This window comes from Bubalus bubalis, chromosome X (genome assembly GCF_019923935.1).
Source record: "Bubalus bubalis isolate 160015118507 breed Murrah chromosome X, NDDB_SH_1, whole genome shotgun sequence".
Classification (NCBI taxonomy): Eukaryota; Metazoa; Chordata; class Mammalia; order Artiodactyla; family Bovidae; genus Bubalus; species Bubalus bubalis.
The window spans coordinates 68406211-68418238 of NC_059181.1; positions in this window are offsets into that span (position 1 = coordinate 68406211).

Below are 12028 nucleotides of genomic sequence, written 5' to 3' on the forward strand. Positions count from 1 at the left end.
GCTTTTCTTCCAAGGAACAAGCTATAGTCACAGTCTGTGACTGGAACCCAAGAAAATAAAGTCTGTCAGTCTTTCCATTTATTCCCCATCTATTTGCCCTGAAGTGATAGGACTAGTTGCCATGATATTCGTTTTTTGAACGTTGAGTTTTTTTTTTTTTTAGAAACAGTTTATTTTCCAATTTCCAAACCAAATTTCCATTTTGGTGGAAGTTTGTGGAAGTTCTACAAGTGTCTGGAAGAACAGCTTACGACCACTCAGTGGTGGTTCCTACCCATTCTGTGGCCTGGGCAGTGGGGGCTGCAGACCAGTCTTCAGTGGAAGGCTGAGCACTCCGTTGAGTTTTAAGTCAGCTTTTTCACTGTCCACATCTAGAGGCTCTTTAGTTCCTAATCACTTTCTACCATAAGTGTGGTGTCATCTGCATATCTGAGGTTGTTGATATTTCTCCTGTCAGTCTTGATTCCAGTTGTGCTTCATCCAGCCTGGCATTTTGCATGATGTACTCTGCATATAAGTTAAACAAGCAGGGTGACAATATATAGCCTTGATGTACTCCTTTCCCAACTTGGAACCAGTCTATTGTTCCTTGTCTGGTTCTAACTGTTGCTTCTTGACCTGCATACAGGTTTCACAGGAGGCAGGTGAGGTGGTCTGGTACTCCCATTTCTTTAAGAATTTTCCACAGTTTGTTGTGATCACAAAGTCAAAGGCTTTAGTGTAGTCAATGAAGCAAAAGTAGATGTTTTTCTAGAATTGCCTTGCTTTTTCTTTGATCCAATGGATATTGGCAATTTGATCTCTGGTTCCTCTGCCTGTTCTAAATCCAGCTTGAACATCTGGAAGTTCTTGGTCCACATACTGTTGAAGCCTGGTGTGGAGAATTTTGAGCATTTCTTTGCTAGCATGTGGAATGAGTGCAGTTGTGTGGTAGGTTGAACATTCTTTGGCATTACCCTTCTTTGGGATTGGAATGAAAGCCTGGATTCACTAAATCTGTCCTTTTTGGAAAGAATACAAGACATTAGCTGATATTTATAATTTAATAGATTTTAATTGTCTTATTGTTTTAGATAATCTCTCAAAATGACTTTAAAATAATGCCATTACACTAAGCTGCTTTTTCCAAAAACTATAGTAAATTGTAATACAGAAATAAGAATTTCCCTAGATTGTGATACGTTTTAGCCAAATCTATATTTGTCTGTAGTTTAAAATATTTGCAGTTGCTAGTTAGTGTGATTGGCAGATTTATAGGCTTCTCATTGGCATATAAATTTAGAAATTGCCCTGTGAGTGCCTGGGAGTTAATACATTGGTCAGAGGTATGGGACTTGTATGACTATTTAAACTAATTTGTTATCTGCAAGGTGGATTTCAGATGCAGAATATGTAAGTGAAAAAAACTCGTAAGTTCCTAAAATCGATTCCCATTTTCACATGTAAAGCTACTAACTCAATGCCTAGCACATAAGATTTATACTCAGTAAATATTAGTTATTATATTAAAAATTGTTTTTACAGAGCAGAGTCAAATCATGTGGGAGTAGGGGATGGATTTCTTCTTCCCCAACTTCCTTTTTCTCTTGTTCTTTCATACAGACTCAAAAAGTTTACAACATAATTCTACATTGACTTATTTTTTTTTACATTGACTTTTAAGATTTGGAAAAGATCTCATTTTTATCTCATCTATCTTAAAAAGAGAACTAAAATGTGATGAAGGTGCTTTTAATCTAGAAAAGCAAACCAATTTTAATGAAAAATGAATGAATTTGTATATCTAGGCTCTTTTTAGACCAATGCCTATGCCATCTTCCATGCTTTCAATTTGAATTTTAATACTTGTTTCTTATTTCAATTCCAGTGGTCCATCATACCATAACTTGTTTCTTCTAGAAGAAATAGCTAATACAAAAAAATGTATAATAGAGACTTTTGAAAAAAGAGACAGCTTTCCCCTCATTCTCATTCCTGTCTCTCTGAAGCACTTGAACATAGCCAGTTACTACTTTTATTTCATGTGTGTGTTAGAGTTGTCCATTTGGCCCCACATGCCAAGAGATGCACGTCATAGGACAATGAGAAGAGAGCCTATATAATCTGAGAAAAATCAAGAATATAATTTAGCCTTTTGTACAGGAATAGAAAACATGCCATTTCGAAAGAATCCTGCTTTAAATATCTGTCACTATCTTTGAATTCTCTTCCACAAGTCTCTTGCAATTCTGAGCTCCCATTAGCTTCCTAGAGCATATGTAGTCACCAAACAGAGAGGTGATATATGGAGGGGATCAAAAACCCTGCTTTTAGTTAGCAACTAGCTTTAGGTAATTATTTACTATGAGAACAAACTTTATAAATGTGTGCATATGCATCTGTGTTTACTCGTATCATACACGTATACACATGTTGCCATATAGAAGGAAATGGATTTATATTTGAATTTGATATTAGAATATTTGAAGTTCGTTTTTTGTTGTTCCTTCGTCACTCTTTTGTATTCATTCAGCAACCATGCCCTCAGTCTGATGATAACAAGGATGTTTTCATATCCAGTGCTGATTCAGACTCAACTAAGGGGCATCTTTTATCTTAAATACCCAAAGATGCCTTTTAAATTTCAAAGGTTAAAACATAACTATTTAGTGTCATAGTCTAAAGAAGTATGGTTGTCAGTTGTGTCAATAGAAGTGTTATTTTTCCTAGTTTAGCATCAACATTTTAGAGTATTAGATTTGATGCCTTGTGAACAAATAATTTTATACTTTGCTTTAACTTTTTAAAAGTTATTCTATTGGATGTATTCCTTGTTAAGAATACTTAAAATTGCATTGTAGACAAAATGTTTCCAAAAATTTAAATGTCCATATCTTTTATATACACAGCTTAAAAATCAAAAGTGTATGTTCTTAGAGAATTTTTTCCATTACTTGTGGATCTTGCTTTAAAATTATTTTCCTTAATATTTATTTTACTCTATTTTGTTATTTTCTTTGGGTGAGGCATCTGGTTACTGGTTGTTTTAATAAGAATAAAAACATTTCTGGACTCACTCCTTTTAGATTTTTTTGTTTCTTTTCTATATTTTAAAAATACTGTTTTACCAAATATAAAATATTTAGATTCATGCCAAATTATTAGCTATTTTTACACTAACTTTCTGTAGTCTTTCTGAAAGTTTATCTGGTATGGGTAACCAGATAAAAGACAAAAGCACGAATTCTTGTTCTTCAGTGAAAAGAGCTTCTGTAATGGCATTGATAATAAATGCCTTTTATAGCCAAAACCAGGCGTCTCAATCTTATGCTTTTAAAGAAATGTTTAATTAACCATTGTTGGTTAATACCCAAAACATCAGTGGACAATGTTGTGCAATAATCATCTTCTGTAGTCAAGATATTCAGTAGTTTGTTTTTCCATAAGCATGCAATTGATCATATTTCTGCCAAGGATGTGCCTTCAACTTTACAATTATAGTATTCTAAAAAAAAGAATTTTTTTGTCAGTGTCTGTTTTGTTATATCATCCAACTCCTCTACCAGAAGTTCCAAACTACCTTGTGGTTTTAGGTGTCTTTTTTTTTTTTAATCAACAGTGGGGCAGGATTGGAGGCAGTACCACAAATTCACTATGAGAGGGAAGAAATCTGTTTCCCTTCAGACTTCACTCCTCTTGCTGTATCTTTTAGTGAGGATAAGAAACAAAGGAATATAATTGTCCTCCTTTCCTTCATAGCCTGTAATACTTTCTTTATAGATTGTCTAACCTAAATGAGCTAAATGGAGACAAGAGCTTTTCTAGCAACTGGGGAGTCCTATACAACAGTGTGTATGAGGATCCTGCCCAAAATATATTCCCATACCTAAACACTTATTCAAGTTAAGGAAGGGTTTTAAATTTATTTGTAAGGAAAAACTAAGTTTTATTTCCCTCTCAAATCCTTGGGATTATTCAGGGTATGAAAATAAGATTAGAAATGAAAATAGAAGAAAAAAATCACTGAGGTATCTGCTTGGCTGGCCAGCCCTCTTTCTTACTGGAGTCTTGACTGACCTCTGAGAAAGACGTGCAGTCAGGTTTCAAAACCTTCCAGACAAAACCAAAGCAAAACAAAGAAGCCAGAAACCTTCTGTTGAGGGAGGCTTTAAAGGCCCTGCTAAAATTCAAATAGAGATGAGAGAGATTGGGCTGCTGCTTTCACAAATTTGACTACAGCCAGTGAGCCCTAGTCAAATTTGTGAATTGCTTAATGCTTCCTTTCATAGATGTGACCACTAGTTGTGGAAATGAGTGATGAGTAAGGTGTGAAAGTCAAGGTTCTTGAGGACAAGGTTTAAATGAAATTGCTAGTATAAATAGGATCTCATGCAATTTAAATCTGAAAACTTCTATGCAGGCAGTTCTCTGAAAAAGTTTGAAATAGTCTTTGGCATATCGTATCTATTGCCCTTGAATGGCCCCCAGCTTTTCGTTGTCAAAGCCCTTCCCCCAGCCCTCAGGCCTGTCTGTAAACTGAAGTGCTGCCATTACTTGAGCATTATTTGCTTCTCCCTCACCCAATCAAAATTTCAATTTCTTCATTGCAGTTATTAGCATCACATAATAAAAAACTGAGATTAATTCATTCTAAAGTACTAATGACCTTTAGATCTAGCCAGAAGTATTAGCAATTACTTGAAAAGATTATTTTAAACCCAAATAACTTTATAACTATTGAAATGAAAAACAACAGGCCATGTAGAAGAAGTCATTGTAGAACATAGAATCAGTTCTAAGCTCTTCCTCCTTCTTGTAGCTTTTTACCTTTCACTTTTGCATCCACTGTTTCTTTTCTTTAATATTTATTTATTTATTTATGGCTGCACTGGGTCTTTGTTGCTGCATGCGGGCTTTCTCCGGTTGTGGCAAGTGGGACCTACTCTCTAGTTACAGTGCACGTGCTTCTCATTGTGGTGGCTTTTGTTGCAGAGCATGGGCTCTAGGGCACGTGGGCTCAGTAGTTGCAGCACCAGGCTTAATTGCCCCATGGAATGTGGGATCTTCCAGGATCAGGGACCAAACCCGTGTTCCCCTGCATTAGCAGGTGGATTCTTACCCACTGCACCACCAGGGAAGTCCCATCCACCATTTCTTTAAAAGCACCACATCTTCATAGTGATAGAAAGAGCATTGATTTTGGAGTCCACCAGACCTATTTGCAATATTCCAGTTCTGTCATATACCAGCTGGGTGACTATATTATTTAATAGTTTCCTATTGCTGCTTAACAGATTATAATAAATTTTGTATCTTTAATTTTTATTTTGTATGATAGTTGGTTTGCAATATTGTGTTAGTTTCAGGTGTACAGTACAGTGATTCAGTTATACATATATCCATTCTTTTTCAGATTATTTCCCACTATAAGTTATTATAAAATATTGAGTAGGTCCTTGTTGATTATCTGTTTTATATGTAGTAATGTATATATGTTAATCCCATATTCCTAATTTATCCCTCCCCTGCCCTTTTGTCTTTGGTAGCTGTAAATTTTTTTTCTATGTCTGTGGGTCTATTTCTATTCTGTAAATAAGTTCATTTGTATTTTTTAATTTATTTATTTTAATTGGAGGCTAATTACTTTACAATATTGCAGTGGTTTTGCCATACATTGACATGAATCAGCCATGGGTGTACATGTGTCCCCCATCCAGAACCCCCCTCCCACCTCCATCCCCATCCCATCTCTCAGGGTCATCCCAGTGCACCAGCCCCGAGCACCCTGTCTCATCGAACCTGGACTAGTGATCTATTTCACATATGATAATATACATGTTTCAATGCTATCTCTCAAATCATCCCACCCTTGCCTTCTCCCACAGAGTCCAAAGTCTGTTCTTTACATCTGTGTCTCTTTTGCTGTCTCACATACAGGGTCATCGTTACCATCTTTTTTAAATACCGTATGTATGCATTAATATACTGTATTGGTTTTTTTCTTTCTGACTTACTTCACTCTGTATAATAGGCTCCAGTTTCATCCACCTCATTAGAACTGATTCAAATGCATTCTTTTTAATAGCTGAGTAATATTCCATTGTGTATATGTACCACAGCTATTTTATCCATTCTCATTTGTATTTTTTAAAGCTTTCACATATAAGTGATATCATATGATATTTGTCTTTGTTTACTTAATATGATAATCTCTGGTTGCATCCATGTTGCTGCAAATGGTAATTTCATTCTTTTTTCTTTTTATGGCTGAATAGTATTCCATTGTATATATGTACCACATCTCCTAAGTATAAAGGAGATATATTATGTCACACAGCAAGAAGTCCTGAGAGGGGCAGTTCCAAAGTTCATTACCACTGACATAATCAAAGACAAGATGGCTATAGCAGCTCCTGGAATCACAGCTTCACTTAATAACCTCCAAAAACCTTGTGTCCCAGGTTTTTAAAAACCTCTTATTTAAAAAAATTTTAGGACTTCCCTGGTGGTCCAGTGATTAAGAATCTACCTTCCAGTGCAGGGGACGCAGTTTCAATCCCTAATCAGGGAATTAAGATCCCACATGCCATGGGGCAACTAAGCCTGTGAGGCACAACTAGAGAGAGAAGCCTACACCCTGCAAGGAAGAGCCCATGGGCCATAGCTAAGACCTGATGCAGCCAAATTAATTATTTTTACTTTGAACATACAATAAAATTGGCTCTTTCTTCTGGTATGCGGTTCTGTAAGCTGTAGTACATGTGAACACCACAGTAGTCAGTACACAGAGGAGTTCCACCAAAACTCAACTCACGTTATCCCTTTGCCACATTTTCCCTTCATTCCTAACTTCTGGCAACCACCGATCTACCTTTTTGTCCTTATAATTTTGACTTTTCAAGAATGCCATATAAATGGAACCATACATTGTGTAACATTTTGAGATTGACTTTCACTCAGCATAATAACTTTGAGGTCCATTAAATTTAATGTGTATATTAATGACTTTATTTATTTATCTTTTTGCTCTAGTAGTAGTACTACATTGCATGGACTTAGCATTGTTTTCTTATTCCTTTCTCCATTGAAGGACATTTGTTCTATCTAGAACTAGATAGAACTAGTTGTTCTAGTTTTTGGCAGTTGTGAATAAGACACTCATGAACATTTGGGTTTAGGTATTTGCATGAACTTGGGTTTGCATGAACTTAAGTTTCATTTCTCTAGCAATGTGGTTCTCAAATGGGGGCTATTTTGCCATCCCAAGGGATATCTGACAATGTTTGGAGACATTTTGTTTGTCTCATCTTGGTGGAAGGGGGTGCTACTTGCATCACTGGAAAGCACAAATCAGGGATGCTGCTAAACATCCTCCAAAGGATAGAACAGCCTGCTTCCCACCACCCAATCAAGAATTAGCTGGCCTGAGATGTCAGTAGTGCCAGGGTTGAGAAATCCTGGTCTAGGGTAAATGCTCAGGAGTTTGTTTGCTGGGTCATATGATGAGTGTCTGTTGGTAAGAAATAACCAAACTCCTCTAGACTGGTTGTGCCATCTTACATTCCTGCCAGTATTATAGGAGAGTTCCAGCTATTCTTGCATTCATGGATCACAGCCTTGTGGCAAAGGGGCTTGTATAACTCAATGACACTCTGAGCCATGTCGTACAGGGCCATCCAAGACAAATGGGTCATAGTGAAGAGTTCCTACAAAATGTGGCCCATTGGAGAAGGAAATGGCAACCCACTCCAGTATTCTTGCTCTGAGAACCCCATGAATAGTATGAAAACACAAAAATATATGACACCAGAATATGAGCCCCACAAGTAGGAAGGGGTCCAATATGCTACTGGTGAAGAAGGGAGGGCAATTACTAATAGCTCCAGAAAGAATGAAGTGGCTGGGCCAAAGTGGAAATGATGCTCTGCTGAGGATATGTCTGTGGTCAAAGTAAAGTTCGATGCTGTAAAGAACAATATTACATAGGAACCTGCCAAGGATATTGCATAGGAATAGTTAGATCCATGTATCAACCCAGTTCACCAGCAGAAAGTATAGGGATTAAGAGAAGCCACATGGTCCTGGGTAAACAGTGATACCATCACAGCTCTGTTCCTTACCGGCTAGATGACCTTGGACTACTTATTTTTCTGTGTCTGTTTCCTTATCTAAAAACTGGAACAATGATATGTACTTCATAGAGTTACTTGTTACCCGAGTAAATACATGTAAAATACTAATTACACCTGGCACATGATAAATTATTTCTATTTATTTATTATTTATTGGCTGCATTGAGTCTTAGCTGAGGCACGTGGGATCTTTCCTTGTGGCACAGAGGCTTCTCCCTAGTTGTGGTGCACAGGTTTAGTTGCCCCAAGGCATGTGGGATCTTATGTCCCTGACCAGGGATCAAACCCATGTCCTCTACATTGGAAGGCATATTCTTAACCACTGGACCACCAGGGAAGTTGCCATTGCCTATTTTTATTCAAAAACAAAAGAGGATACATAGAATAGGTGAGAGTTTTGTAAAAGCCAAAAAGGGGTCCTTTCCTCCCAAAAAAGGCATTGTTACAAACCTCAGGGATCTTGCTAGGGAATGTCTCCTGACTCACAAAAAAATATGTTGTCCAGGGGTTAACCCCCCTCCCCATTATGATGTTTTTGCAAAACATACTATTCTGCTTGTATCTCTTTTTCTGAGAAACACCTCTACTGAAATCTTGTAGTTTCAGTACTTAAAAGTGAGAAGGACTGGGCTATCAAAGGAAGGTTTCTCAAAGGAGTGTGACACACATGGTAGAAAATCTTGGCCCCAGATACTCTAGAGGTGTATGAAGGAGAGAGTACTAAGGTTAAAACTACTAAGACCTGGCTAGAAATTTCTCAGTTCTGCCAAGAATTGGTCCTGTAAATGGGTTTTTGTGATGTTTCTTCCTCCCACCCTTTAGTAATGGTTTCAAGTTAGTTCTTGATCATGTTGTAGGTTCAGAATTCAGTCTCTTTACAGGCTGCCGGGGTCCAGCCCCAGCAGGATCCAGGGGTACCCTCAGGATGATGGCCTAGGCGATAAGGATAGCAAAGCGGAGAGATCAGAGGCTTGATCCTCCTTGATTAACACAGAAAGCCAATAAAGCTCCTGTGTTCCAAGGAGTCATCCTGAAAGAAGAACAGAGAGAGAAAAGGAGAGAAAAGGGAAAAAAAGAACAACACGGGGAGACCAGGCTTTGGTGAGCGAGGCCCATAACTTTATTTTCCAAAGGAACTTTTATACCTTGACTTGTACATAGAGGGAAATGAAAGATGCAAAGTCATACAGAGTCAGCCCAAACGTTACATCTGTTTTGTCTTTATCAAAACCAGGATTTTTTCTGCATACCTTTCCCATAAACAATGTTGTGTACATTATCTTCTGGCCTTGGAGGCCTGTGGACATTTTATGACCCTTTTTTGATAAAGGCTGATCAGCCATAAAACTTGTTTTCCCTTAAAGTGTTTCTTCTTTATTTCTCCCAGCCTCAGAAAGTACTAAACAGAGTTACATTCTCACTGAGCAAAGGTGCAGTGGGTCACAACAAAGAAAGAACCAATTAGCTCAAAGGTCTGATGTGGTTAATTCCAAGGCTGCTACTTGTTTTTCCTACATTCCAACTATGTTAACCAATGCACTCCCAGGTGCACAATGGATAAGGGATATGGGAACTTGGCAGCAAGCATTGGCCCAATAATGAAGCCCTTCACCAGTACTATCTATTCTAATAATTTTTCATCCCTTAAAGGACTCTATGCTCATTAGGACTTTTAGAATGTTTTGGCTTCCCATGCCTTTCAAGGCTGGGGAATTGTGAACAATCATGTGTGTTAATTGCAAGAGTATGGATAAACCTGTCAGGCAAGCTAGAATGCCAACAGAGGGGTTAAAATAGAAATATTCCTTTCATGCCCAGGAGACTTATTAATTAAAGCCCTAAGTTGACTTTTTCCAGAGAAAGGTGGTCGGGGATAGCCCCTTGTTAATGTCAGAAGAGTTGGTGACAGGCATAATATAATAAACAGTAGACAGATTGTGGTTTTGGGGTAGATGCTCGAGCAGATTCAGGGGGTCCCTCAAGGCCTGATCCGCCTTTGCCTGTCAGGTCTCTTCCGCATGACCTTTGTCATGGGTGGGATCTCCCGTGGTGGCTCCCAGCAACAGGCTTCTCTTGGGCATCATTAGGAGAAAGTAACAAATTCTGCACTTCAAACCAAAGAAAATATAAGACAACACAGGCAATACTGTCAAACTGGCAGCCAAGTTTGTGGTAGAAAGGAGTCACAGGGGAAGGAAGCAGGATGAGACAGCCTGACCACAATGCTCAGACACAGCTGAGATCTGGATGAAGATGAAGCACACCCAATCCATATGTGCAATTCTAGACATTTTGGTTAGAATTTCTCTCAATGCAGGGCTTGAACCAGCGGGGTAACCCCAAGAGCTCCAAGGGAGGAAGAAATCTGGAGAAACTTGTGGTGGGCAGAAGGTGAAATCTTCTCACTAAAAATGTTTGTTTCATAACACATGTCAAGCAGGATTTGAAACTCTCTTAGTTCCTGGAAAAAAAAAAAAAAAGATGCGATCCAAAGAGGAAGAAAATGCTTTTAGCTTGGTCACATGTCCTAAGAGCTCAGCAATCATCTTGAGGTTTTGAAAATTCCCAAGAGAAAAGTTTCTCATTTTAGAGAAAATCTGACTACAGAAAGATGAGCAGTGGGAATATGTACCAAGAGCTTCTCACAGGTATTTTGTTTTCCTTGACCCTTGGTTGCATCCCAGCAATATACAGGGAATTATGGGAAGAAATCGTCCCAGAATGGTAGCAAGAGATAGATAGCAGTATTAGAGACTGGAGGATCAAGAGAATAATTTTTTTTCAAAGTAATTTGTTCACAAATTCCACTATAGACAGTGGCATTACATGGAGGCGGCATAGCATTTCTTTTCATATCACTCAACAAGCCTTATTTCCTAATGCTTATTTCCTACCTTTCCACCTGTACCCGATGACCTGAGAAGCTCTAAGAATTTGGGACCTGAAGAGATATCTGCACCTCCATGTTCACTGCAGTACTATTCACAATAGCAAAGATCTGGAAATAAATGTCCAACAGCGGATGAATGGATAAAGAAAATGTGGTATGTATATGCAGGGAATAAAACTCATCCATAAAAAATAGGGAAATCTTGCCACTTACAACAATATGGATACACTTTGAGAGCACTATGCTAAGTGAAATAAGTCAGAGAAAGACAAGTACTATATGAGCTCGCCCTTATGTGGAATCTAAAAAACCAAATTCATAGAAACAAAGACCAGATTTGTGGTTGCCAGAGGCAGGAGGTGAGGGTAGGGCAATTGGGTGAAGGTGTTCAAAAGGTACAAGCTTCCGGTTATAAGATAAATAAGTTCTGAGGATCTAATGTACAGCATGATGACTGTAACTAAAAGTACCATTTTGTATATTTGAAAATTGCTAAAAATAGTAGGTCTTAACAGTTCTCTTCACAAGGAAAAAATTTTTTGTAGCTATGTGAGGTGATGGATTTTAGCTAAACTTACTGTGATAATCATTTTCAACATATACAAATATCACATCATTGTGTTGTATACCTTACACAATTTTCTATGTCAATTATATAACAATAAAACTGGAATAAAAGAATTTGGGATCCCCAAGTACATCCTAAATTAGGTGCTGCTGTAACTACTGGGCAGAATATACTTTCTAACTTTTCACAGTCCTTTAAAAATGCACTTGTTAGTCTAATAAACTCACTAAGATTACATATGCAAGTTTAGAGCTAATTTTGATTTTGACTACCACAGTGATTCTTGACTGGGTTTCACAACACCTCAGAAGTATCAAGAGTAAGCATTTAAAAGAAAAGAATAGAATCCTAGATAGCATTCTGGGCCCATGTCACCCACAGTCCCTTCAGCAGTACTTGGAGAGCAGGTGTCAAGATCTGTTTGCACCACCTGCGCTGAGGTGGAAAGAGCACTGGAGT